At 45.0% G+C, this 20,627-nt stretch overlaps 64 pseudogenes; all 64 read left to right on the forward strand.

Annotated features, from left to right (window-relative positions):
• The first annotated feature begins 12 nt into the window (after nucleotides 1-12).
• Nucleotides 13-131, forward strand: LOC140091900 (5S ribosomal RNA; annotated as a pseudogene).
• Nucleotides 132-201: 70 nt separating this feature from the next.
• LOC140092280 (5S ribosomal RNA) lies at nucleotides 202-320 on the forward strand (annotated as a pseudogene).
• A 594-nt stretch (nucleotides 321-914) lies between these two features.
• LOC140088633 (5S ribosomal RNA) lies at nucleotides 915-1,033 on the forward strand (annotated as a pseudogene).
• A 259-nt stretch (nucleotides 1,034-1,292) lies between these two features.
• On the forward strand, nucleotides 1,293-1,411 carry LOC140079746 (5S ribosomal RNA; annotated as a pseudogene).
• Nucleotides 1,412-1,670: 259 nt separating this feature from the next.
• Nucleotides 1,671-1,789, forward strand: LOC140088471 (5S ribosomal RNA; annotated as a pseudogene).
• A 70-nt stretch (nucleotides 1,790-1,859) lies between these two features.
• On the forward strand, nucleotides 1,860-1,978 carry LOC140079747 (5S ribosomal RNA; annotated as a pseudogene).
• Nucleotides 1,979-2,048: 70 nt separating this feature from the next.
• Nucleotides 2,049-2,167, forward strand: LOC140098981 (5S ribosomal RNA; annotated as a pseudogene).
• A 217-nt stretch (nucleotides 2,168-2,384) lies between these two features.
• On the forward strand, nucleotides 2,385-2,503 carry LOC140099922 (5S ribosomal RNA; annotated as a pseudogene).
• A 258-nt stretch (nucleotides 2,504-2,761) lies between these two features.
• On the forward strand, nucleotides 2,762-2,880 carry LOC140096709 (5S ribosomal RNA; annotated as a pseudogene).
• Nucleotides 2,881-3,139: 259 nt separating this feature from the next.
• Nucleotides 3,140-3,258, forward strand: LOC140079749 (5S ribosomal RNA; annotated as a pseudogene).
• A 259-nt stretch (nucleotides 3,259-3,517) lies between these two features.
• Nucleotides 3,518-3,636, forward strand: LOC140088472 (5S ribosomal RNA; annotated as a pseudogene).
• A 70-nt stretch (nucleotides 3,637-3,706) lies between these two features.
• LOC140079750 (5S ribosomal RNA) lies at nucleotides 3,707-3,825 on the forward strand (annotated as a pseudogene).
• A 70-nt stretch (nucleotides 3,826-3,895) lies between these two features.
• Nucleotides 3,896-4,014, forward strand: LOC140098982 (5S ribosomal RNA; annotated as a pseudogene).
• A 217-nt stretch (nucleotides 4,015-4,231) lies between these two features.
• On the forward strand, nucleotides 4,232-4,350 carry LOC140099934 (5S ribosomal RNA; annotated as a pseudogene).
• A 258-nt stretch (nucleotides 4,351-4,608) lies between these two features.
• LOC140096710 (5S ribosomal RNA) lies at nucleotides 4,609-4,727 on the forward strand (annotated as a pseudogene).
• Nucleotides 4,728-4,986: 259 nt separating this feature from the next.
• Nucleotides 4,987-5,105, forward strand: LOC140079751 (5S ribosomal RNA; annotated as a pseudogene).
• A 259-nt stretch (nucleotides 5,106-5,364) lies between these two features.
• LOC140088473 (5S ribosomal RNA) lies at nucleotides 5,365-5,483 on the forward strand (annotated as a pseudogene).
• A 70-nt stretch (nucleotides 5,484-5,553) lies between these two features.
• Nucleotides 5,554-5,672, forward strand: LOC140079752 (5S ribosomal RNA; annotated as a pseudogene).
• Nucleotides 5,673-5,742: 70 nt separating this feature from the next.
• On the forward strand, nucleotides 5,743-5,861 carry LOC140098983 (5S ribosomal RNA; annotated as a pseudogene).
• A 217-nt stretch (nucleotides 5,862-6,078) lies between these two features.
• Nucleotides 6,079-6,197, forward strand: LOC140099946 (5S ribosomal RNA; annotated as a pseudogene).
• A 258-nt stretch (nucleotides 6,198-6,455) lies between these two features.
• LOC140098128 (5S ribosomal RNA) lies at nucleotides 6,456-6,574 on the forward strand (annotated as a pseudogene).
• Nucleotides 6,575-6,644: 70 nt separating this feature from the next.
• LOC140084896 (5S ribosomal RNA) lies at nucleotides 6,645-6,763 on the forward strand (annotated as a pseudogene).
• A 406-nt stretch (nucleotides 6,764-7,169) lies between these two features.
• LOC140088635 (5S ribosomal RNA) lies at nucleotides 7,170-7,288 on the forward strand (annotated as a pseudogene).
• A 70-nt stretch (nucleotides 7,289-7,358) lies between these two features.
• On the forward strand, nucleotides 7,359-7,477 carry LOC140089485 (5S ribosomal RNA; annotated as a pseudogene).
• A 70-nt stretch (nucleotides 7,478-7,547) lies between these two features.
• Nucleotides 7,548-7,666, forward strand: LOC140079753 (5S ribosomal RNA; annotated as a pseudogene).
• Nucleotides 7,667-7,925: 259 nt separating this feature from the next.
• LOC140079754 (5S ribosomal RNA) lies at nucleotides 7,926-8,044 on the forward strand (annotated as a pseudogene).
• A 70-nt stretch (nucleotides 8,045-8,114) lies between these two features.
• On the forward strand, nucleotides 8,115-8,233 carry LOC140088086 (5S ribosomal RNA; annotated as a pseudogene).
• A 217-nt stretch (nucleotides 8,234-8,450) lies between these two features.
• Nucleotides 8,451-8,569, forward strand: LOC140099958 (5S ribosomal RNA; annotated as a pseudogene).
• A 258-nt stretch (nucleotides 8,570-8,827) lies between these two features.
• On the forward strand, nucleotides 8,828-8,946 carry LOC140087756 (5S ribosomal RNA; annotated as a pseudogene).
• Nucleotides 8,947-9,016: 70 nt separating this feature from the next.
• LOC140086280 (5S ribosomal RNA) lies at nucleotides 9,017-9,135 on the forward strand (annotated as a pseudogene).
• A 787-nt stretch (nucleotides 9,136-9,922) lies between these two features.
• On the forward strand, nucleotides 9,923-10,041 carry LOC140093051 (5S ribosomal RNA; annotated as a pseudogene).
• Nucleotides 10,042-10,112: 71 nt separating this feature from the next.
• LOC140095273 (5S ribosomal RNA) lies at nucleotides 10,113-10,231 on the forward strand (annotated as a pseudogene).
• Nucleotides 10,232-10,490: 259 nt separating this feature from the next.
• LOC140079755 (5S ribosomal RNA) lies at nucleotides 10,491-10,609 on the forward strand (annotated as a pseudogene).
• A 70-nt stretch (nucleotides 10,610-10,679) lies between these two features.
• Nucleotides 10,680-10,798, forward strand: LOC140091901 (5S ribosomal RNA; annotated as a pseudogene).
• Nucleotides 10,799-10,868: 70 nt separating this feature from the next.
• Nucleotides 10,869-10,987, forward strand: LOC140092281 (5S ribosomal RNA; annotated as a pseudogene).
• Nucleotides 10,988-11,581: 594 nt separating this feature from the next.
• On the forward strand, nucleotides 11,582-11,700 carry LOC140088636 (5S ribosomal RNA; annotated as a pseudogene).
• A 259-nt stretch (nucleotides 11,701-11,959) lies between these two features.
• LOC140079756 (5S ribosomal RNA) lies at nucleotides 11,960-12,078 on the forward strand (annotated as a pseudogene).
• Nucleotides 12,079-12,337: 259 nt separating this feature from the next.
• LOC140088474 (5S ribosomal RNA) lies at nucleotides 12,338-12,456 on the forward strand (annotated as a pseudogene).
• A 70-nt stretch (nucleotides 12,457-12,526) lies between these two features.
• Nucleotides 12,527-12,645, forward strand: LOC140090399 (5S ribosomal RNA; annotated as a pseudogene).
• Nucleotides 12,646-12,715: 70 nt separating this feature from the next.
• On the forward strand, nucleotides 12,716-12,834 carry LOC140098984 (5S ribosomal RNA; annotated as a pseudogene).
• A 217-nt stretch (nucleotides 12,835-13,051) lies between these two features.
• On the forward strand, nucleotides 13,052-13,170 carry LOC140085035 (5S ribosomal RNA; annotated as a pseudogene).
• Nucleotides 13,171-13,430: 260 nt separating this feature from the next.
• Nucleotides 13,431-13,549, forward strand: LOC140079757 (5S ribosomal RNA; annotated as a pseudogene).
• A 259-nt stretch (nucleotides 13,550-13,808) lies between these two features.
• Nucleotides 13,809-13,927, forward strand: LOC140088475 (5S ribosomal RNA; annotated as a pseudogene).
• A 70-nt stretch (nucleotides 13,928-13,997) lies between these two features.
• Nucleotides 13,998-14,116, forward strand: LOC140090400 (5S ribosomal RNA; annotated as a pseudogene).
• A 70-nt stretch (nucleotides 14,117-14,186) lies between these two features.
• LOC140098985 (5S ribosomal RNA) lies at nucleotides 14,187-14,305 on the forward strand (annotated as a pseudogene).
• A 217-nt stretch (nucleotides 14,306-14,522) lies between these two features.
• LOC140099970 (5S ribosomal RNA) lies at nucleotides 14,523-14,641 on the forward strand (annotated as a pseudogene).
• A 258-nt stretch (nucleotides 14,642-14,899) lies between these two features.
• Nucleotides 14,900-15,018, forward strand: LOC140088637 (5S ribosomal RNA; annotated as a pseudogene).
• A 70-nt stretch (nucleotides 15,019-15,088) lies between these two features.
• LOC140089487 (5S ribosomal RNA) lies at nucleotides 15,089-15,207 on the forward strand (annotated as a pseudogene).
• A 70-nt stretch (nucleotides 15,208-15,277) lies between these two features.
• LOC140088320 (5S ribosomal RNA) lies at nucleotides 15,278-15,396 on the forward strand (annotated as a pseudogene).
• A 259-nt stretch (nucleotides 15,397-15,655) lies between these two features.
• On the forward strand, nucleotides 15,656-15,774 carry LOC140079758 (5S ribosomal RNA; annotated as a pseudogene).
• Nucleotides 15,775-15,844: 70 nt separating this feature from the next.
• LOC140088087 (5S ribosomal RNA) lies at nucleotides 15,845-15,963 on the forward strand (annotated as a pseudogene).
• A 217-nt stretch (nucleotides 15,964-16,180) lies between these two features.
• On the forward strand, nucleotides 16,181-16,299 carry LOC140099982 (5S ribosomal RNA; annotated as a pseudogene).
• A 258-nt stretch (nucleotides 16,300-16,557) lies between these two features.
• Nucleotides 16,558-16,676, forward strand: LOC140087757 (5S ribosomal RNA; annotated as a pseudogene).
• A 70-nt stretch (nucleotides 16,677-16,746) lies between these two features.
• Nucleotides 16,747-16,865, forward strand: LOC140086281 (5S ribosomal RNA; annotated as a pseudogene).
• Nucleotides 16,866-17,652: 787 nt separating this feature from the next.
• On the forward strand, nucleotides 17,653-17,771 carry LOC140082192 (5S ribosomal RNA; annotated as a pseudogene).
• Nucleotides 17,772-18,029: 258 nt separating this feature from the next.
• Nucleotides 18,030-18,148, forward strand: LOC140098987 (5S ribosomal RNA; annotated as a pseudogene).
• Nucleotides 18,149-18,218: 70 nt separating this feature from the next.
• On the forward strand, nucleotides 18,219-18,337 carry LOC140082917 (5S ribosomal RNA; annotated as a pseudogene).
• Nucleotides 18,338-18,407: 70 nt separating this feature from the next.
• LOC140079760 (5S ribosomal RNA) lies at nucleotides 18,408-18,526 on the forward strand (annotated as a pseudogene).
• Nucleotides 18,527-18,596: 70 nt separating this feature from the next.
• Nucleotides 18,597-18,715, forward strand: LOC140091902 (5S ribosomal RNA; annotated as a pseudogene).
• Nucleotides 18,716-18,785: 70 nt separating this feature from the next.
• LOC140092282 (5S ribosomal RNA) lies at nucleotides 18,786-18,904 on the forward strand (annotated as a pseudogene).
• Nucleotides 18,905-19,498: 594 nt separating this feature from the next.
• Nucleotides 19,499-19,617, forward strand: LOC140088638 (5S ribosomal RNA; annotated as a pseudogene).
• A 259-nt stretch (nucleotides 19,618-19,876) lies between these two features.
• LOC140079761 (5S ribosomal RNA) lies at nucleotides 19,877-19,995 on the forward strand (annotated as a pseudogene).
• A 259-nt stretch (nucleotides 19,996-20,254) lies between these two features.
• Nucleotides 20,255-20,373, forward strand: LOC140088476 (5S ribosomal RNA; annotated as a pseudogene).
• A 70-nt stretch (nucleotides 20,374-20,443) lies between these two features.
• Nucleotides 20,444-20,562, forward strand: LOC140090401 (5S ribosomal RNA; annotated as a pseudogene).
• The last annotated feature ends 65 nt before the right edge of the window (nucleotides 20,563-20,627 follow it).

The raw sequence follows: 20,627 nt of genomic DNA on the forward strand, positions 1-20,627 counted from the left end.
TGAACAGCTGCTGTCAACGGCCATTCTAAGCTGAATGTGCCTGCTCTCGTCAGATCGCAGCAGCAATGCAGCTTAAGGCTTGGCATGTACCAGCATGGGAGACTGGCTGGGAATCCTAAGTTCCGTTGACCTTTTTGAGCCTGAAAATTGTGTTAGTTTCTCTATGAGATAGTAAAAGAAGGTTCAAATTGAACAGCTGCTGTCAACGGCCATTCTAAGCTGAATGTGCCTGCTCTCGTCAGATCGCAGCAGCGTTGCAGCTTAAGGCTTGGCAAGTACCAGCATGGGAGACTGGCTGGGAATCCCAAGTTCTGTTGACCTTTTTGAACCTGAAAATTGTGTTAGTTTCTCTATGAGATAGTAAAAGAAGGTTAAAATTGAACAGCTGCTGTCAACGCCCATTCTAAGCTAAGGCTTGGCAAGTACCAGCATGGGAGACTGGCTGGGAATCCCAAGTTCCATTGACCTTTTTGAACCTGAAAATTGAGTTAGTTTCTCTATGAGATAGTAAAAGAAGGTTCAAATTGAACAGCTGCTGTCAACGGCCATTCTAAGCTGAATGTGCATGCTCTTGTCAGATCGCAGCAGCGTTGCAGCTTAAGGCTTGGCAAGTACCAGCATGGGAGACTGGCTGGGAATCCCAAGTTCCGTTGACCTTTTTGAACCTGAAAATGTGTTAGTTTCTCTATGAGATAGTAAAAGAAGGTTCAAATTGAACAGCTGCTGTCAACGGCCATTCTAAGCTGAATGTGCATGCTCTTGTCAGATCGCAGCAGCGTTGCAGCTTAAGGCTTGGCAAGTACCAGCATGGGAGACTGGCTGGGAATCCCAAGTTCTGTTGACCTTTTTGAACCTGAAAATTGTGTTAGTTTCTCTATGAGATAGTAAAAGAAAGTAGAAATTAGGCAGCTGCTGTCAACGGCCATTCTAAGCTGAATGTGCCTGCTCTCGTCAGATCGCAGCAGCAATGCAGCTTAAGGCTTGGCAAGTACCAGCATGGGAGACTGGCTGGGAATCCCACGTTCCGTTGACCTTTTTGAACCTGAAAATTGTTAGTTTCTCTGTCAAAGATGGTAAAAGAAGGTTCAAATTGAACAGCTGCTGTCAACGGCCATATTAAGCTGAATGTGCCTGCTTTCGTCAGATCGCAGCAGCAATGCAGCTTAAGGTTTGGCAAGTACCAGCATGGGAGACTGGCTGGAAATCCCAAGTTCTGTTGACCTTTTTGAACCTGAAAATTGTGTTATTTTCTCTATGAGATAGTAAAAGAAGGTTCAAATTGAACAGCTGCTGTCAACGGCCATTCTAAGCTGAATGTGCCTGCTCTCGTCAGATCGCAGCAGCAATGCAGCTTAAGGCTTGGCAAGTACCAGCATGGGAGACTGGCTGGGAATCCCAAGTTCTGTTGACCTTTTTGAACCTGAAAATTGTGTTAGTTTCTCTATGAGATAGTAAAAGAAGGTTCAAATTGAACAGCTGCTGTCAACGGCCCTTCTAAGCTGAATGTGTGTGCTCTTGTCAGATCGCAGCAGCGATGCAGCTTAAGGCTTGGCAAGTACCAGCATGGGAGACTGACTGGGAATCCCAAGTTCTGTTGACCTTTTTGAACCTGAAAATTGTGTTAGTTTCTCTATGAGATAGTAAAAGAAGGTTCAAATTGAACAGCTGCTGTCAATGGCCATTCTAAGCTGAATGTGCCTGCTCTCGTCAGATCGCAGCAGCAATGCAGCTTAAGGCTTGGCAAGTACCAGCATGGGAGACTGGCAGGGAATCCCAAGTTCCATTGACCTTTTTGAACCTGAAAATTGTGTTAGTTTCTCTATGAGATAGTAAAAGAAGGTTCAAATTGAACAGCTGCTGTCAACGGCCATTCTAAGCTGAATGTGCCTGCTCTCGTCAGATCGCAGCAGCAATGCAGCTTAAGGCTTGGCAAGTACCAGCATGGGAGACTGGCTGGGAATCCCAAGTTCTGTTGACCTTTTTGAACCTGAAAATTGTATTAGTTTCTCTATGAGATAGTAAAAGAAGGTTCAAATTGAACAGCTGCTGTCAACGGCCATTCTAAGCTGAATGTGCCTGCTCTCGTCAGATCGCAGCAGCAATGCAGCTTAAGGCTTGGCAAGTACCAGCATGGGAGACTGGCTGGGAATCCCAAGTTCCGTTGACCTTTTTGAACCTGAAAATTGTGTTAGTTTCTCTATGAGATAGTAAAAGAAGGTTCAAATTGAACAGCTGCTGTCAACGCCCATTCTAAGCTAAGGCTTGGCAAGTACCAGCATGGGAGACTGGCTGGGAATCCCAAGTTCCATTGACCTTTTTGAACCTGAAAATTGAGTTAGTTTCTCTATGAGATAGTAAAAGAAGGTTCAAATTGAACAGCTGCTGTCAACGGCCATTCTAAGCTGAATGTGCCTGCTCTCATCAGATCGCAGCAGCAATGCAGCTTAAGGCTTGGCAAGTACCAGCATGGGAGACTGGCTGGGAATCCCAAGTTCCGTTGACCTTTTTGAACCTGAAAATGTGTTAGTTTCTCTATGAGATAGTAAAAGAAGGTTCAAATTGAACAGCTGCTGTCAACGGCCATTCTAAGCTGAATGTGCATGCTCTTGTCAGATCGCAGCAGCGTTGCAGCTTAAGGCTTGGCAAGTACCAGCATGGGAGACTGGCTGGGAATCCCAAGTTCTGTTGACCTTTTTGAACCTGAAAATTGTGTTAGTTTCTCTATGAGATAGTAAAAGAAAGTAGAAATTAGGCAGCTGCTGTCAACGGCCATTCTAAGCTGAATGTGCCTGCTCTCGTCAGATCGCAGCAGCAATGCAGCTTAAGGCTTGGCAAGTACCAGCATGGGAGACTGGCTGGGAATCCCACGTTCCATTGACCTTTTTGAACCTGAAAATTGTTAGTTTCTCTGTCAAAGATGGTAAAAGAAGGTTCAAATTGAACAGCTGCTGTCAACGGCCATATTAAGCTGAATGTGCCTGCTTTCGTCAGATCGCAGCAGCAATGCAGCTTAAGGTTTGGCAAGTACCAGCATGGGAGACTGGCTGGAAATCCCAAGTTCTGTTGACCTTTTTGAACCTGAAAATTGTGTTATTTTCTCTATGAGATAGTAAAAGAAGGTTCAAATTGAACAGCTGCTGTCAACGGCCATTCTAAGCTGAATGTGCCTGCTCTCGTCAGATCGCAGCAGCAATGCAGCTTAAGGCTTGGCAAGTACCAGCATGGGAGACTGGCTGGGAATCCCAAGTTCTGTTGACCTTTTTGAACCTGAAAATTGTGTTAGTTTCTCTATGAGATAGTAAAAGAAGGTTCAAATTGAACAGCTGCTGTCAACGGCCCTTCTAAGCTGAATGTGTGTGCTCTTGTCAGATCGCAGCAGCGATGCAGCTTAAGGCTTGGCAAGTACCAGCATGGGAGACTGACTGGGAATCCCAAGTTCTGTTGACCTTTTTGAACCTGAAAATTGTGTTAGTTTCTCTATGAGATAGTAAAAGAAGGTTCAAATTGAACAGCTGCTGTCAATGGCCATTCTAAGCTGAATGTGCCTGCTCTCGTCAGATCGCAGCAGCAATGCAGCTTAAGGCTTGGCAAGTACCAGCATGGGAGACTGGCAGGGAATCCCAAGTTCCATTGACCTTTTTGAACCTGAAAATTGTGTTAGTTTCTCTATGAGATAGTAAAAGAAGGTTCAAATTGAACAGCTGCTGTCAACGGCCATTCTAAGCTGAATGTGCCTGCTCTCGTCAGATCGCAGCAGCAATGCAGCTTAAGGCTTGGCAAGTACCAGCATGGGAGACTGGCTGGGAATCCCAAGTTCTGTTGACCTTTTTGAACCTGAAAATTGTATTAGTTTCTCTATGAGATAGTAAAAGAAGGTTCAAATTGAACAGCTGCTGTCAACGGCCATTCTAAGCTGAATGTGCCTGCTCTCGTCAGATCGCAGCAGCAATGCAGCTTAAGGCTTGGCAAGTACCAGCATGGGAGACTGGCTGGGAATCCCAAGTTCCGTTGACCTTTTTGAACCTGAAAATTGTGTTAGTTTCTCTATGAGATAGTAAAAGAAGGTTCAAATTGAACAGCTGCTGTCAACGCCCATTCTAAGCTAAGGCTTGGCAAGTACCAGCATGGGAGACTGGCTGGGAATCCCAAGTTCCATTGACCTTTTTGAACCTGAAAATTGAGTTAGTTTCTCTATGAGATAGTAAAAGAAGGTTCAAATTGAACAGCTGCTGTCAACGGCCATTCTAAGCTGAATGTGCCTGCTCTCATCAGATCGCAGCAGCAATGCAGCTTAAGGCTTGGCAAGTACCAGCATGGGAGACTGGCTGGGAATCCCAAGTTCCGTTGACCTTTTTGAACCTGAAAATGTGTTAGTTTCTCTATGAGATAGTAAAAGAAGGTTCAAATTGAACAGCTGCTGTCAACGGCCATTCTAAGCTGAATGTGCATGCTCTTGTCAGATCGCAGCAGCGTTGCAGCTTAAGGCTTGGCAAGTACCAGCATGGGAGACTGGCTGGGAATCCCAAGTTCTGTTGACCTTTTTGAACCTGAAAATTGTGTTAGTTTCTCTATGAGATAGTAAAAGAAAGTAGAAATTAGGCAGCTGCTGTCAACGGCCATTCTAAGCTGAATGTGCCTGCTCTCGTCAGATCGCAGCAGCAATGCAGCTTAAGGCTTGGCAAGTACCAGCATGGGAGACTGGCTGGGAATCCCACGTTCCATTGACCTTTTTGAACCTGAAAATTGTTAGTTTCTCTGTCAAAGATGGTAAAAGAAGGTTCAAATTGAACAGCTGCTGTCAACGGCCATATTAAGCTGAATGTGCCTGCTTTCGTCAGATCGCAGCAGCAATGCAGCTTAAGGTTTGGCAAGTACCAGCATGGGAGACTGGCTGGAAATCCCAAGTTCTGTTGACCTTTTTGAACCTGAAAATTGTGTTAGTTTCTCTATGAGATAGTAAAAGAAGGTTCAAATTGAACAGCTGCTGTCAACGGCCATTCTAAGCTGAATGTGCCTGCTCTCGTCAGATCGCAGCAGCAATGCAGCTTAAGGCTTGGCAAGTACCAGCATGGGAGACTGGCTGGGAATCCCAAGTTCTGTTGACCTTTTTGAACCTGAAAATTGTGTTAGTTTCTCTATGAGATAGTAAAAGAAGGTTCAAATTGAACAGCTGCTGTCAACGGCCCTTCTAAGCTGAATGTGTGTGCTCTTGTCAGATCGCAGCAGCGATGCAGCTTAAGGCTTGGCAAGTACCAGCATGGGAGACTGACTGGGAATCCCAAGTTCTGTTGACCTTTTTGAACCTGAAAATTGTGTTAGTTTCTCTATGAGATAGTAAAAGAAGGTTCAAATTGAACAGCTGCTGTCAATGGCCATTCTAAGCTGAATGTGCCTGCTCTCGTCAGATCGCAGCAGCAATGCAGCTTAAGGCTTGGCAAGTACCAGCATGGGAGACTGGCAGGGAATCCCAAGTTCCATTGACCTTTTTGAACCTGAAAATTGTGTTAGTTTCTCTATGAGATAGTAAAAGAAGGTTCAAATTGAACAGCTGCTGTCAACGGCCATTCTAAGCTGAATGTGCCTGCTCTCGTCAGATCGCAGCAGCAATGCAGCTTAAGGCTTGGCAAGTACCAGCATGGGAGACTGGCTGGGAATCCCAAGTTCTGTTGACCTTTTTGAACCTGAAAATTGTATTAGTTTCTCTATGAGATAGTAAAAGAAGGTTCAAATTGAACAGCTGCTGTCAACGGCCATTCTAAGCTGAATGTGCCTGCTCTCGTCAGATCGCAGCAGCAATGCAGCTTAAGGCTTGGCAAGTACCAGCATGGGAGACTGGCTGGGAATCCCAAGTTCCGTTGACCTTTTTGAACCTGAAAATTGTGTTAGTTTCTCTATGAGATAGTAAAAGAAGGTTCAAATTGAACAGCTGCTGTCAACGCCCATTCTAAGCTAAGGCTTGGCAAGTACCAGCATGGGAGACTGGCTGGGAATCCCAAGTTCCATTGACCTTTTTGAACCTGAAAATTGAGTTAGTTTCTCTATGAGATAGTAAAAGAAGGTTCAAATTGAACAGCTGCTGTCAACGGCCATTCTAAGCTGAATGTGCCTGCTCTCATCAGATCGCAGCAGCAATGCAGCTTAAGGCTTGGCAAGTACCAGCATGGGAGACTGGCTGGGAATCCCAAGTTCCGTTGACCTTTTTGAACCTGAAAATGTGTTAGTTTCTCTATGAGATAGTAAAAGAAGGTTCAAATTGAACAGCTGCTGTCAACGGCCATTCTAAGCTGAATGTGCATGCTCTTGTCAGATCGCAGCAGCGTTGCAGCTTAAGGCTTGGCAAGTACCAGCATGGGAGACTGCTTGGGAATCCCAAGTTCTGTTGACCTTTTTGAACCTGAAAATTGTGTTAGTTTCTCTATGAGATAGTAAAAGAAAGTAGAAATTAGGCAGCTGCTGTCAACGGCCATTCTAAGCTGAATGTGCCTGCTCTCGTCAGATCGCAGCAGCAATGCAGCTTAAGGCTTGGCAAGTACCAGCATGGGAGACTGGCTGGAAATCCCACGTTCTGTTGACCTTTTTGAACCTGAAAATTGTTAGTTTCTCTGTCAAAGATGGTAAAAGAAGGTTCAAATTGAACAGCTGCTGTCAACGGCCATTCTAAGCTGAATGTGCCTGCTCTCGTCAGAACGCAGCAGCAATGCAGCTTAAGGTTTGGCAAGTACCAGCATGGGAGACTGGCTGGGAATCCCAAGTTCTGTTGACCTTTTTGAACCTGAAAATTGTGTTAGTTTCTCTATGAGATAGTAAAAGAAGGTTCAAATTGAACAGCTGCTGTCAACGCCCATTCTAAGCTAAGGCTTGGCAAGTACCAGCATGGGAGACTGGCTGGGAATCCCAAGTTCCATTGACCTTTTTGAACCTGAAAATTGAGTTAGTTTCTCTATGAGATAGTAAAAGAAGGTTCAAATTGAACAGCTGCTGTCAACGGCCATTCTAAGCTGAATGTGCATGCTCTTGTCAGATCGCAGCAGCGTTGCAGCTTAAGGCTTGGCAAGTACCAGCATGGGAGACTGGCTGGGAATCCCAAGTTCTGTTGACCTTTTTGAACCTGAAAATTGTGTTAGTTTCTCTATGAGATAGTAAAAGAAAGTAGAAATTAGGCAGCTGCTGTCAACGGCCATTCTAAGCTGAATGTGCCTGCTCTCGTCAGATCGCAGCAGCAATGCAGCTTAAGGCTTGGCAAGTACCAGCATGGGAGACTGGCTGGGAATCCCACGTTCCGTTGACCTTTTTGAACCTGAAAATTGTTAGTTTCTCTGTCAAAGATGGTAAAAGAAGGTTCAAATTGAACAGCTGCTGTCAACGGCCATATTAAGCTGAATGTGCCTGCTCTCGTCAGATCGCAGCAGCAATGCAGCTTAAGGTTTGGCAAGTACCAGCATGGGAGACTGGCTGGGAATCCCAAGTTCTGTTGACCTTTTTGAACCTGAAAATTGTGTTAGTTTCTCTATGAGATAGTAAAAGAAGGTTCAAATTGAACAGCTGCTGTCAACGGCCATTCTAAGCTGAATGTGCCTGCTCTCGTCAGATCGCAGCAGCAATGCAGCTTAAGGCTTGGCAAGTACCAGCATGGGAGACTGGCTGGGAATCCCAAGTTCTGTTGACCTTTTTGAACCTGAAAATTGTGTTAGTTTCTCTATGAGATAGTAAAAGAAGGTTCAAATTGAACAGCTGCTGTCAACGGCCCTTCTAAGCTGAATGTGTGTGCTCTTGTCAGATCGCAGCAGCAATGCAGCTTAAGGCTTGGCAAGTACCAGCATGGGAGACTGGCAGGGAATCCCAAGTTCCATTGACCTTTTTGAACCTGAAAATTGTGTTAGTTTCTCTATGAGATAGTAAAAGAAGGTTCAAATTGAACAGCTGCTGTCAACGGCCATTCTAAGCTGAATGTGCCTGCTCTCGTCAGATCGCAGCAGCAATGCAGCTTAAGGCTTGGCAAGTACCAGCATGGGAGACTGGCTGGGAATCCCAAGTTCTGTTGACCTTTTTGAACCTGAAAATTGTATTAGTTTCTCTATGAGATAGTAAAAGAAGGTTCAAATTGAACAGCTGCTGTCAACGGCCATTCTAAGCTGAATGTGCCTGCTCTCGTCAGATCGCAGCAGCAATGCAGCTTAAGGCTTGGCAAGTACCAGCATGGCAGACTGGCTGGGAATCCCAAGTTCCGTTGACCTTTTTGAACCTGAAAATTGTGTTAGTTTCTCTATGAGATAGTAAAAGAAGGTTCAAATTGAACAGCTGCTGTCAACGCCCATTCTAAGCTAAGGCTTGGCAAGTACCAGCATGGGAGACTGGCTGGGAATCCCAAATTCCATTGACCTTTTTGAACCTGAAAATTGAGTTAGTTTCTCTATGAGATAGTAAAAGAAGGTTCAAATTGAACAGCTGCTGTCAACGGCCATTCTAAGCTGAATGTGCCTGCTCTCATCAGATCGCAGCAGCAATGCAGCTTAAGGCTTGGCAAGTACCAGCATGGGAGACTGGCTGGGAATCCCAAGTTCCGTTGACCTTTTTGAACCTGAAAATGTGTTAGTTTCTCTATGAGATAGTAAAAGAAGGTTCAAATTGAACAGCTGCTGTCAACGGCCATTCTAAGCTGAATGTGCATGCTCTTGTCAGATCGCAGCAGCGTTGCAGCTTAAGGCTTGGCAAGTACCAGCATGGGAGACTGCCTGGGAATCCCAAGTTCTGTTGACCTTTTTGAACCTGAAAATTGTGTTAGTTTCTCTATGAGATAGTAAAAGAAAGTAGAAATTAGGCAGCTGCTGTCAACGGCCATTCTAAGCTGAATGTGCCTGCTCTCGTCAGATCGCAGCAGCAATGCAGCTTAAGGCTTGGCAAGTACCAGCATGGGAGACTGGCTGGGAATCCCATGTTCTGTTGACCTTTTTGAACCTGAAAATTGTTAGTTTCTCTGTCAAAGATGGTAAAAGAAGGTTCAAATTGAACAGCTGCTGTCAACGGCCATTCTAAGCTGAATGTGCCTGCTCTCGTCAGATCGCAGCAGCAATGCAGCTTAAGGTTTGGCAAGTACCAGCATGGGAGACTGGCTGGGAATCCCAAGTTCCGTTGACCTTTTTGAACCTGAAAATTGTGTTAGTTTCTCTATGAGATAGTAAAAGAAGGTTCAAATTGAACAGCTGCTGTCAACGCCCATTCTAAGCTAAGGCTTGGCAAGTACCAGCATGGGAGACTGGCTGGGAATCCCAAGTTCCATTGACCTTTTTGAACCTGAAAATTGAGTTAGTTTCTCTATGAGATAGTAAAAGAAGGTTCAAATTGAACAGCTGCTGTCAACAGCCATTCTAAGCTGAATGTGCATGCTCTTGTCAGATCGCAGCAGCAATGCAGCTTAAGGCTTGGCAAGTACAAGCATGGGAGACTAGCTGGGAATCCCAAGTTCCATTGACCTTTTTGAACCTGAAAATTGTGTTAGTTTCTCTATGAGATAGTAAAAGAAGGTTCAAATTGAACAGCTGCTGTCAACAGCCATTCTAAGCTGAATGTGCATGCTCTGGTCAGATCGCAGCAGCAATGCAGCTTAAGGCTTTGCAAGTACCAGCATGGGAGACTGGCTGGGAATCCCAAGTTCTGTTGACATTTTTGAACCTGAAAATCGTGTTAGTTTCTCTATGAGATAGTAAAAGAAGGTTCAAATTGAACAACTGCTGTCAACGGCCATTCTACTAAGCTTAATGTGCCTGCTCTCGTCAGATCGCAGCAGCAATGCAGCTTAAGGCTTGGCAAGTACCAGCATGGGAGACTGGCTGGGAGTCCCAAGTTCCGTTGACCTTTTTGAACCTGAAAATTGTGTTAGTTTCTCTATGAGATAGTAAAAGAAGGTTCAAATTGAACAGCTGCTGTCAACGGCCATTCTAAGCTGAATGTGCCTGCTCTCGTCAGATCGCAGCAGCAATGCAGCTTAAGGCTTGGCAAGTACCAGCATGGGAGACTGGCTGGGAATCATAAGTTCCGTTGACCTTTTTTTAACCTGAAAATTGTGTTAGTTTCTCTATGAGATAGTAAAAGAAGGTTCAAATTGAACAGCTGCTGTCAACGGCCATTCTAAGCTGAATGTGCCTGCTCTCGTCAGATCGCAGCAGCAATGCAGCTTAAGGCTTGGCAAGTACCAGCATGGGAGACTGGCTGGGAATCCCAAGTTCTCTTGACCTTTTTGAACCTGAAAATTGTTAGTTTCTCTGTCAAAGATGGTAAAAGAAGGTTCAAATTGAACAGCTGCTGTCAACGGCCATTCTAAGCTGAATGTGCCTGCTCTCGTCAGATCGCAGCAGCAATGCAGCTTAAGGCTTGGCAAAAACCAGCATGGGAGACTGGCTGGGAATCCCAAGTTCTGTTGACCTTTTTGAACCTGAAAATTGTGTTAGTTTCTCTATGAGATAGTAAAAGAAGGTTCAAATTGAACAGCTGCTGTCAACGGCCATTCTAAGCTGAATGTGCCTGCTCTCGTCAGATCGCAGCAGCAATGCAGCTTAAGGCTTGGCAAGTACCAGCATGGGAGACTGGCTGGGAATCCCAAGTTCTGTTGACCTTTTTGAACCTGAAAATTGTGTTAGTTTCTCTATGAGATAGTAAAAGAAGGTTCAAACTGAACAGCTGCTGTCAACGGCCATTCTAAGCTGAATGTGCCTGCTCTCGTCAGATCGCAGCAGCAATGCAGCTTAAGGCTTGGCATGTACCAGCATGGGAGACTGGCTGGGAATCCTAAGTTCCGTTGACCTTTTTGAGCCTGAAAATTGTGTTAGTTTCTCTATGAGATAGTAAAAGAAGGTTCAAATTGAACAGCTGCTGTCAACGGCCATTCTAAGCTGAATGTGCCTGCTCTCGTCAGATCGCAGCAGCGTTGCAGCTTAAGGCTTGGCAAGTACCAGCATGGGAGACTGGCTGGGAATCCCAAGTTCTGTTGACCTTTTTGAACCTGAAAATTGTGTTAGTTTCTCTATGAGATAGTAAAAGAAGGTTAAAATTGAACAGCTGCTGTCAACGCCCATTCTAAGCTAAGGCTTGGCAAGTACCAGCATGGGAGACTGGCTGGGAATCCCAAGTTCCATTGACCTTTTTGAACCTGAAAATTGAGTTAGTTTCTCTATGAGATAGTAAAAGAAGGTTCAAATTGAACAGCTGCTGTCAACGGCCATTCTAAGCTGAATGTGCATGCTCTTGTCAGATCGCAGCAGCGTTGCAGCTTAAGGCTTGGCAAGTACCAGCATGGGAGACTGGCTGGGAATCCCAAGTTCCGTTGACCTTTTTGAACCTGAAAATGTGTTAGTTTCTCTATGAGATAGTAAAAGAAGGTTCAAATTGAACAGCTGCTGTCAACGGCCATTCTAAGCTGAATGTGCATGCTCTTGTCAGATCGCAGCAGCGTTGCAGCTTAAGGCTTGGCAAGTACCAGCATGGGAGACTGGCTGGGAATCCCAAGTTCTGTTGACCTTTTTGAACCTGAAAATTGTGTTAGTTTCTCTATGAGATAGTAAAAGAAAGTAGAAATTAGGCAGCTGCTGTCAACGGCCATTCTAAGCTGAATGTGCCTGCTCTCGTCAGATCGCAGCAGCAATGCAGCTTAAGGCTTGGCAAGTACCAGCATGGGAGACTGGCTGGGAATCCCACGTTCCGTTGACCTTTTTGAACCTGAAAATTGTTAGTTTCTCTGTCAAAGATGGTAAAAGAAGGTTCAAATTGAACAGCTGCTGTCAACGGCCATATTAAGCTGAATGTGCCTGCTTTCGTCAGATCGCAGCAGCAATGCAGCTTAAGGTTTGGCAAGTACCAGCATGGGAGACTGGCTGGAAATCCCAAGTTCTGTTGACCTTTTTGAACCTGAAAATTGTGTTATTTTCTCTATGAGATAGTAAAAGAAGGTTCAAATTGAACAGCTGCTGTCAACGGCCATTCTAAGCTGAATGTGCCTGCTCTCGTCAGATCGCAGCAGCAATGCAGCTTAAGGCTTGGCAAGTACCAGCATGGGAGACTGGCTGGGAATCCCAAGTTCTGTTGACCTTTTTGAACCTGAAAATTGTGTTAGTTTCTCTATGAGATAGTAAAAGAAGGTTCAAATTGAACAGCTGCTGTCAACGGCCCTTCTAAGCTGAATGTGTGTGCTCTTGTCAGATCGCAGCAGCGATGCAGCTTAAGGCTTGGCAAGTACCAGCATGGGAGACTGACTGGGAATCCCAAGTTCTGTTGACCTTTTTGAACCTGAAAATTGTGTTAGTTTCTCTATGAGATAGTAAAAGAAGGTTCAAATTGAACAGCTGCTGTCAATGGCCATTCTAAGCTGAATGTGCCTGCTCTCGTCAGATCGCAGCAGCAATGCAGCTTAAGGCTTGGCAAGTACCAGCATGGGAGACTGGCAGGGAATCCCAAGTTCCATTGACCTTTTTGAACCTGAAAATTGTGTTAGTTTCTCTATGAGATAGTAAAAGAAGGTTCAAATTGAACAGCTGCTGTCAACGGCCATTCTAAGCTGAATGTGCCTGCTCTCGTCAGATCGCAGCAGCAATGCAGCTTAAGGCTTGGCAAGTACCAGCATGGGAGACTGGCTGGGAATCCCAAGTTCTATTGACCTTTTTGAACCTGAAAATTGTATTAGTTTCTCTATGAGATAGTAAAAGAAGGTTCAAATTGAACAGCTGCTGTCAACGGCCATTCTAAGCTGAATGTGCCTGCTCTCGTCAGATCGCAGCAGCAATGCAGCTTAAGGCTTGGCAAGTACCAGCATGGGAGACTGGCTGGGAATCCCAAGTTCCGTTGACCTTTTTGAACCTGAAAATTGTGTTAGTTTCTCTATGAGATAGTAAAAGAAGGTTCAAATTGAACAGCTGCTGTCAACGCCCATTCTAAGCTAAGGCTTGGCAAGTACCAGCATGGGAGACTGGCTGGGAATCCCAAGTTCCGTTGACCTTTTTGAACCTGAAAATTGAGTTAGTTTCTCTATGAGATAGTAAAAGAAGGTTCAAATTGAACAGCTGCTGTCAACGGCCATTCTAAGCTGAATGTGCCTGCTCTCATCAGATCGCAGCAGCAATGCAGCTTAAGGCTTGGCAAGTACCAGCATGGGAGACTGGCTGGGAATCCCACGTTCCGTTGACCTTTTTGAACCTGAAAATTGTTAGTTTCTCTGTCAAAGATGGTAAAAGAAGGTTCAAATTGAACAGCTGCTGTCAACGGCCATATTAAGCTGAATGTGCCTGCTTTCGTCAGATCGCAGCAGCAATGCAGCTTAAGGTTTGGCAAGTACCAGCATGGGAGACTGGCTGGAAATCCCAAGTTCTGTTGACCTTTTTTTAACCTGAAAATTGTGTTATTTTCTCTATGAGATAGTAAAAGAAGGTTCAAATTGAACAGCTGCTGTCAACGGCCATTCTAAGCTGAATGTGCCTGCTCTCGTCAGATCGCAGCAGCAATGCAGCTTAAGGCTTGGCAAGTACCAGCATGGGAGACTGGCTGGGAATCCCAAGTTCTGTTGACCTTTTTGAACCTGAAAATTGTGTTAGTTTCTCTATGAGATAGTAAAAGAAGGTTCAAATTGAACAGCTGCTGTCAACGGCCCTTCTAAGCTGAATGTGTGTGCTCTTGTCAGATCGCAGCAGCGATGCAGCTTAAGGCTTGGCAAGTACCAGCATGGGAGACTGACTGGGAATCCCAAGTTCTGTTGACCTTTTTGAACCTGAAAATTGTGTTAGTTTCTCTATGAGATAGTAAAAGAAGGTTCAAATTGAACAGCTGCTGTCAATGGCCATTCTAAGCTGAATGTGCCTGCTCTCGTCAGATCGCAGCAGCAATGCAGCTTAAGGCTTGGCAAGTACCAGCATGGGAGACTGGCAGGGAATCCCAAGTTCCATTGACCTTTTTGAACCTGAAAATTGTGTTAGTTTCTCTATGAGATAGTAAAAGAAGGTTCAAATTGAACAGCTGCTGTCAACGGCCATTCTAAGCTGAATGTGCCTGCTCTCGTCAGATCGCAGCAGCAATGCAGCTTAAGGCTTGGCAAGTACCAGCATGGGAGACTGGCTGGGAATCCCAAGTTCTATTGACCTTTTTGAACCTGAAAATTGTATTAGTTTCTCTATGAGATAGTAAAAGAAGGTTCAAATTGAACAGCTGCTGTCAACGGCCATTCTAAGCTGAATGTGCCTGCTCTCGTCAGATCGCAGCAGCAATGCAGCTTAAGGCTTGGCAAGTACCAGCATGGGAGACTGGCTGGGAATCCCAAGTTCCGTTGACCTTTTTGAACCTGAAAATTGTGTTAGTTTCTCTATGAGATAGTAAAAGAAGGTTCAAATTGAACAGCTGCTGTCAACGCCCATTCTAAGCTAAGGCTTGGCAAGTACCAGCATGGGAGACTGGCTGGGAATCCCAAGTTCCGTTGACCTTTTTGAACCTGAAAATTGAGTTAGTTTCTCTATGAGATAGTAAAAGAAGGTTCAAATTGAACAGCTGCTGTCAACGGCCATTCTAAGCTGAATGTGCCTGCTCTCATCAGATCGCAGCAGCAATGCAGCTTAAGGCTTGGCAAGTACCAGCATGGGAGACTGGCTGGGAATCCCAAGTTCCGTTGACCTTTTTGAACCTGAAAATGTGTTAGTTTCTCTATGAGATAGTAAAAGAAGGTTCAAATTGAACAGCTGCTGTCAACGGCCATTCTAAGCTGAATGTGCATGCTCTTGTCAGATCGCAGCAGCGTTGCAGCTTAAGGCTTGGCAAGTACCAGCATGGGAGACTGCTTGGGAATCCCAAGTTCTGTTGACCTTTTTGAACCTGAAAATTGTGTTAGTTTCTCTATGAGATAGTAAAAGAAAGTAGAAATTAGGCAGCTGCTGTCAACGGCCATTCTAAGCTGAATGTGCCTGCTCTCGTCAGATCGCAGCAGCAATGCAGCTTAAGGCTTGGCAAGTACCAGCATGGGAGACTGGCTGGGAATCCCACGTTCCGTTGACCTTTTTGAACCTGAAAATTGTTAGTTTCTCTGTCAAAGATGGTAAAAGAAGGTTCAAATTGAACAGCTGCTGTCAACGGCCATATTAAGCTGAATGTGCCTGCTCTCGTCAGATCGCAGCAGCAATGCAGCTTAAGGTTTGGCAAGTACCAGCATGGGAGACTGGCTGGGAATCCCAAGTTCTGTTGACCTTTTTGAACCTGAAAATTGTGTTAGTTTCTCTATGAGATAGTAAAAGAAGGTTCAAATTGAACAGCTGCTGTCAACGGCCATTCTAAGCTGAATGTGCCTGCTCTCGTCAGATCGCAGCAGCAATGCAGCTTAAGGCTTGGCAAGTACCAGCATGGGAGACTGGCTGGGAATCCCAAGTTCTGTTGGTCTTTTTGAACCTGAAAATTGTGTTAGTTTCTCTATGAGATAGTAAAAGAAGGTTCAAATTGAACAGCTGCTGTCAACGGCCCTTCTAAGCTGAATGTGTGTGCTCTTGTCAGATCGCAGCAGCAATGCAGCTTAAGGCTTGGCAAGTACCAGCATGGGAGACTGGCAGGGAATCCCAAGTTCCATTGACCTTTTTGAACCTGAAAATTGTGTTAGTTTCTCTATGAGATAGTAAAAGAAGGTTCAAATTGAACAGCTGCTGTCAACGGCCATTCTAAGCTGAATGTGCCTGCTCTCGTCAGATCGCAGCAGCAATGCAGCTTAAGGCTTGGCAAGTACCAGCATGGGAGACTGGCTGGGAATCCCAAGTTCTGTTGACCTTTTTGAACCTGAAAATTGTATTAGTTTCTCTATGAGATAGTAAAAGAAGGTTCAAATTGAACAGCTGCTGTCAACGGCCATTCTAAGCTGAATGTGCCTGCTCTCGTCAGATCGCAGCAGCAATGCAGCTTAAGGCTTGGCAAGTACCAGCATGGCAGACTGGCTGGGAATCCCAAGTTCCGTTGACCTTTTTGAACCTGAAAATTGTGTTAGTTTCTCTATGAGATAGTAAAAGAAGGTTCAAATTGAACAGCTGCTGTCAACGCCCATTCTAAGCTAAGGCTTGGCAAGTACCAGCATGGGAGACTGGCTGGGAATCCCAAATTCCATTGACCTTTTTGAACCTGAAAATTGAGTTAGTTTCTCTATGAGATAGTAAAAGAAGGTTCAAATTGAACAGCTGCTGTCAACGGCCATTCTAAGCTGAATGTGCCTGCTCTCATCAGATCGCAGCAGCAATGCAGCTTAAGGCTTGGCAAGTACCAGCATGGGAGACTGGCTGGGAATCCCAAGTTCCGTTGACCTTTTTGAACCTGAAAATGTGTTAGTTTCTCTATGAGATAGTAAAAGAAGGTTCAAATTGAACAGCTGCTGTCAACGGCCATTCTAAGCTGAATGTGCATGCTCTTGTCAGATCGCAGCAGCGTTGCAGCTTAAGGCTTGGCAAGTACCAGCATGGGAGACTGCCTGGGAATCCCAAGTTCTGTTGACCTTTTTGAACCTGAAAATTGTGTTAGTTTCTCTATGAGATAGTAAAAGAAAGTAGAAATTAGGCAGCTGCTGTCAACGGCCATTCTAAGCTGAATGTGCCTGCTCTCGTCAGATCGCAGCAGCAATGCAGCTTAAGGCTTGGCAAGTACCAGCATGGGAGACTGGCTGGGAATCCCATGTTCTGTTGACCTTTTTGAACCTGAAAATTGTTAGTTTCTCTGTCAAAGATGGTAAAAGAAGGTTCAAATTGAACAGCTGCTGTCAACGGCCATTCTAAGCTGAATGTGCCTGCTCTCGTCAGATCGCAGCAGCAATGCAGCTTAAGGTTTGGCAAGTACCAGCATGGGAGACTGGCTGGGAATCCCAAGTTCCGTTGACCTTTTTGAACCTGAAAATTGTGTTAGTTTCTCTATGAGATAGTAAAAGAAGGTTCAAATTGAACAGCTGCTGTCAACGCCCATTCTAAGCTAAGGCTTGGCAAGTACCAGCATGGGAGACTGGCTGGGAATCCCAAGTTCCATTGACCTTTTTGAACCTGAAAATTGAGTTAGTTTCTCTATGAGATAGTAAAAGAAGGTTCAAATTGAACAGCTGCTGTCAACAGCCATTCTAAGCTGAATGTGCATGCTCTTGTCAGATCGCAGCAGCAATGCAGCTTAAGGCTTGGCAAGTACCAGCATGGGAGACTAGCTGGGAATCCCAAGTTCCATTGACCTTTTTGAACCTGAAAATTGTGTTAGTTTCTCTATGAGATAGTAAAAGAAGGTTCAAATTGAACAGCTGCTGTCAACAGCCATTCTAAGCTGAATGTGCATGCTCTGGTCAGATCGCAGCAGCAATGCAGCTTAAGGCTTTGCAAGTACCAGCATGGGAGACTGGCTGGGAATCCCAAGTTCTGTTGACATTTTTGAACCTGAAAATCGTGTTAGTTTCTCTATGAGATAGTAAAAGAAGGTTCAAATTGAACAACTGCTGTCAACGGCCATTCTACTAAGCTTAATGTGCCTGCTCTCGTCAGATCGCAGCAGCAATGCAGCTTAAGGCTTGGCAAGTACCAGCATGGGAGACTGGCTGGGAGTCCCAAGTTCCGTTGACCTTTTTGAACCTGAAAATTGTGTTAGTTTCTCTATGAGATAGTAAAAGAAGGTTCAAATTGAACAGCTGCTGTCAACGGCCATTCTAAGCTGAATGTGCCTGCTCTCGTCAGATCGCAGCAGCAATGCAGCTTAAGGCTTGACAAGTACCAGCATGGGAGACTGGCTGGGAATCCCAAGTTCCGTTGACTTTTTGAACCTGAAAATTGTGTTAGTTTCTCTATGAGATAGTAAAAGAAGGTTCAAATTGAACAGCTGCTGTCAACTGCCATTCTAAGCTGAATGTGCATGCTCTTGTCAGATCGCAGCAGCGTTGCAGCTTAAGGCTTGGCAAGTACCAGCATGGGAGTCTGGCTGGGAATCCCAAGTTCTCTTGACCTTTTTGAACCTGAAAATTGTGTTAGTTTCTCTATGAGATAGTAAAACAAAGTAGAAATTAGGCAGCTGCTGTCAACGGCCATTCTAAGCTGAATGTGCCTGCTCTCGTCAGATCGCAGCAGCAATGCAGCTTAAGGCTTGGCAAGTACCAGCATGGGAGACTGGCTGGGAATCCCAAGTTCCGTTGACCTTTTTGAACCTGAAAATTGTTAGTTTCTCTGTCAAAGATGGTAAAAGAAGGTTCAAATTGAACAGCTGCTGTCAACGGCCATTCTAAGCTGAATGTGCCTGCTCTCGTCAGATCGCAGCAGCAATGCAGCTTAAGGCTTGACAAGTACCAGCATGGGAGACTGGCTGGGAATCCCAAGTTCTGTTGACCTTTTTGAACCTGAAAATTGTGTTAGTTTCTCTATGAGATAGTAAAAGAAGGTTCAAATTGAACAGCTGCTGTCAACGGCCATTCTAAGCTGAATGTGCCTGCTCTCGTCAGATCGCAGCAGCAATGCAGCTTAAGGCTTGGCAAGTACCAGCATGGGAGACTGGCTGGGAATCCCAAGTTCTGTTGACCTTTTTGAACCTGAAAATTGTGTTAGTTTCTCTATGAGATAGTAAAAGAAGGTTCAAACTGAACAGCTGCTGTCAACGGCCATTCTAAGCTGAATGTGCCTGCTCTCGTCAGATCGCAGCAGCAATGCAGCTTAAGGCTTGGCATGTACCAGCATGGGAGACTGGCTGGGAATCCTAAGTTCCGTTGACCTTTTTGAGCCTGAAAATTGTGTTAGTTTCTCTATGAGATAGTAAAAGAAGGTTCAAATTGAACAGCTGCTGTCAACGGCCATTCTAAGCTGAATGTGCCTGCTCTCGTCAGATCGCAGCAGCGTTGCAGCTTAAGGCTTGGCAAGTACCAGCATGGGAGACTGGCTGGGAATCCCAAGTTCTGTTGACCTTTTTGAACCTGAAAATTGTGTTAGTTTCTCTATGAGATAGTAAAAGAAGGTTAAAATTGAACAGCTGCTGTCAACGCCCATTCTAAGCTAAGGCTTGGCAAGTACCAGCATGGGAGACTGGCTGGGAATCCCAAGTTCCATTGACCTTTTTGAACCTGAAAATTGAGTTAGTTTCTCTATGAGATAGTAAAAGAAGGTTCAAATTGAACAGCTGCTGTCAACGGCCATTCTAAGCTGAATGTGCATGCTCTTGTCAGATCGCAGCAGCGTTGCAGCTTAAGGCTTGGCAAGTACCAGCATGGGAGACTGGCTGGGAATCCCAAGTTCCGTTGACCTTTTTGAACCTGAAAATGTGTTAGTTTCTCTATGAGATAGTAAAAGAAGGTTCAAATTGAACAGCTGCTGTCAACGGCCATTCTAAGCTGAATGTGCATGCTCTTGTCAGATCGCAGCAGCGTTGCAGCTTAAGGCTTGGCAAGTACCAGCATGGGAGACTGGCTGGGAATCCCAAGTTCTGTTGACCTTTTTGAACCTGAAAATTGTGTTAGTTTCTCTATGAGATAGTAAAAGAAAGTAGAAATTAGGCAGCTGCTGTCAACGGCCATTCTAAGCTGAATGTGCCTGCTCTCGTCAGATCGCAGCAGCAATGCAGCTTAAGGCTTGGCAAGTACCAGCATGGGAGACTGGCTGGGAATCCCACGTTCCGTTGACCTTTTTGAACCTGAAAATTGTTAGTTTCTCTGTCAAAGATGGTAAAAGAAGGTTCAAATTGAACAGCTGCTGTCAACGGCCATATTAAGCTGAATGTGCCTGCTTTCGTCAGATCGCAGCAGCAATGCAGCTTAAGGTTTGGCAAGTACCAGCATGGGAGACTGGCTGGAAATCCCAAGTTCTGTTGACCTTTTTGAACCTGAAAATTGTGTTATTTTCTCTATGAGATAGTAAAAGAAGGTTCAAATTGAACATCTGCTGTCAACGGCCATTCTAAGCTGAATGTGCCTGCTCTCGTCAGATCGCAGCAGCAATGCAGCTTAAGGCTTGGCAAGTACCAGCATGGGAGACTGGCTGGGAATCCCAAGTTCTGTTGACCTTTTTGAACCTGAAAATTGTGTTAGTTTCTCTATGAGATAGTAAAAGAAGGTTCAAATTGAACAGCTGCTGTCAACGGCCCTTCTAAGCTGAATGTGTGTGCTCTTGTCAGATCGCAGCAGCGATGCAGCTTAAGGCTTGGCAAGTACCAGCATGGGAGACTGACTGGGAATCCCAAGTTCTGTTGACCTTTTTGAACCTGAAAATTGTGTTAGTTTCTCTATGAGATAGTAAAAGAAGGTTCAAATTGAACAGCTGCTGTCAATGGCCATTCTAAGCTGAATGTGCCTGCTCTCGTCAGATCGCAGCAGCAATGCAGCTTAAGGCTTGGCAAGTACCAGCATGGGAGACTGGCAGGGAATCCCAAGTTCCATTGACCTTTTTGAACCTGAAAATTGTGTTAGTTTCTCTATGAGATAGTAAAAGAAGGTTCAAATTGAACAGCTGCTGTCAACGGCCATTCTAAGCTGAATGTGCCTGCTCTCGTCAGATCGCAGCAGCAATGCAGCTTAAGGCTTGGCAAGTACCAGCATGGGAGACTGGCTGGGAATCCCAAGTTCTATTGACCTTTTTGAACCTGAAAATTGTATTAGTTTCTCTATGAGATAGTAAAAGAAGGTTCAAATTGAACAG

The sequence above is a fragment of the Engystomops pustulosus genome, chromosome 9, assembly GCF_040894005.1.
Source record: "Engystomops pustulosus chromosome 9, aEngPut4.maternal, whole genome shotgun sequence".
NCBI classification, from domain to species: Eukaryota; Metazoa; Chordata; class Amphibia; order Anura; family Leptodactylidae; genus Engystomops; species Engystomops pustulosus.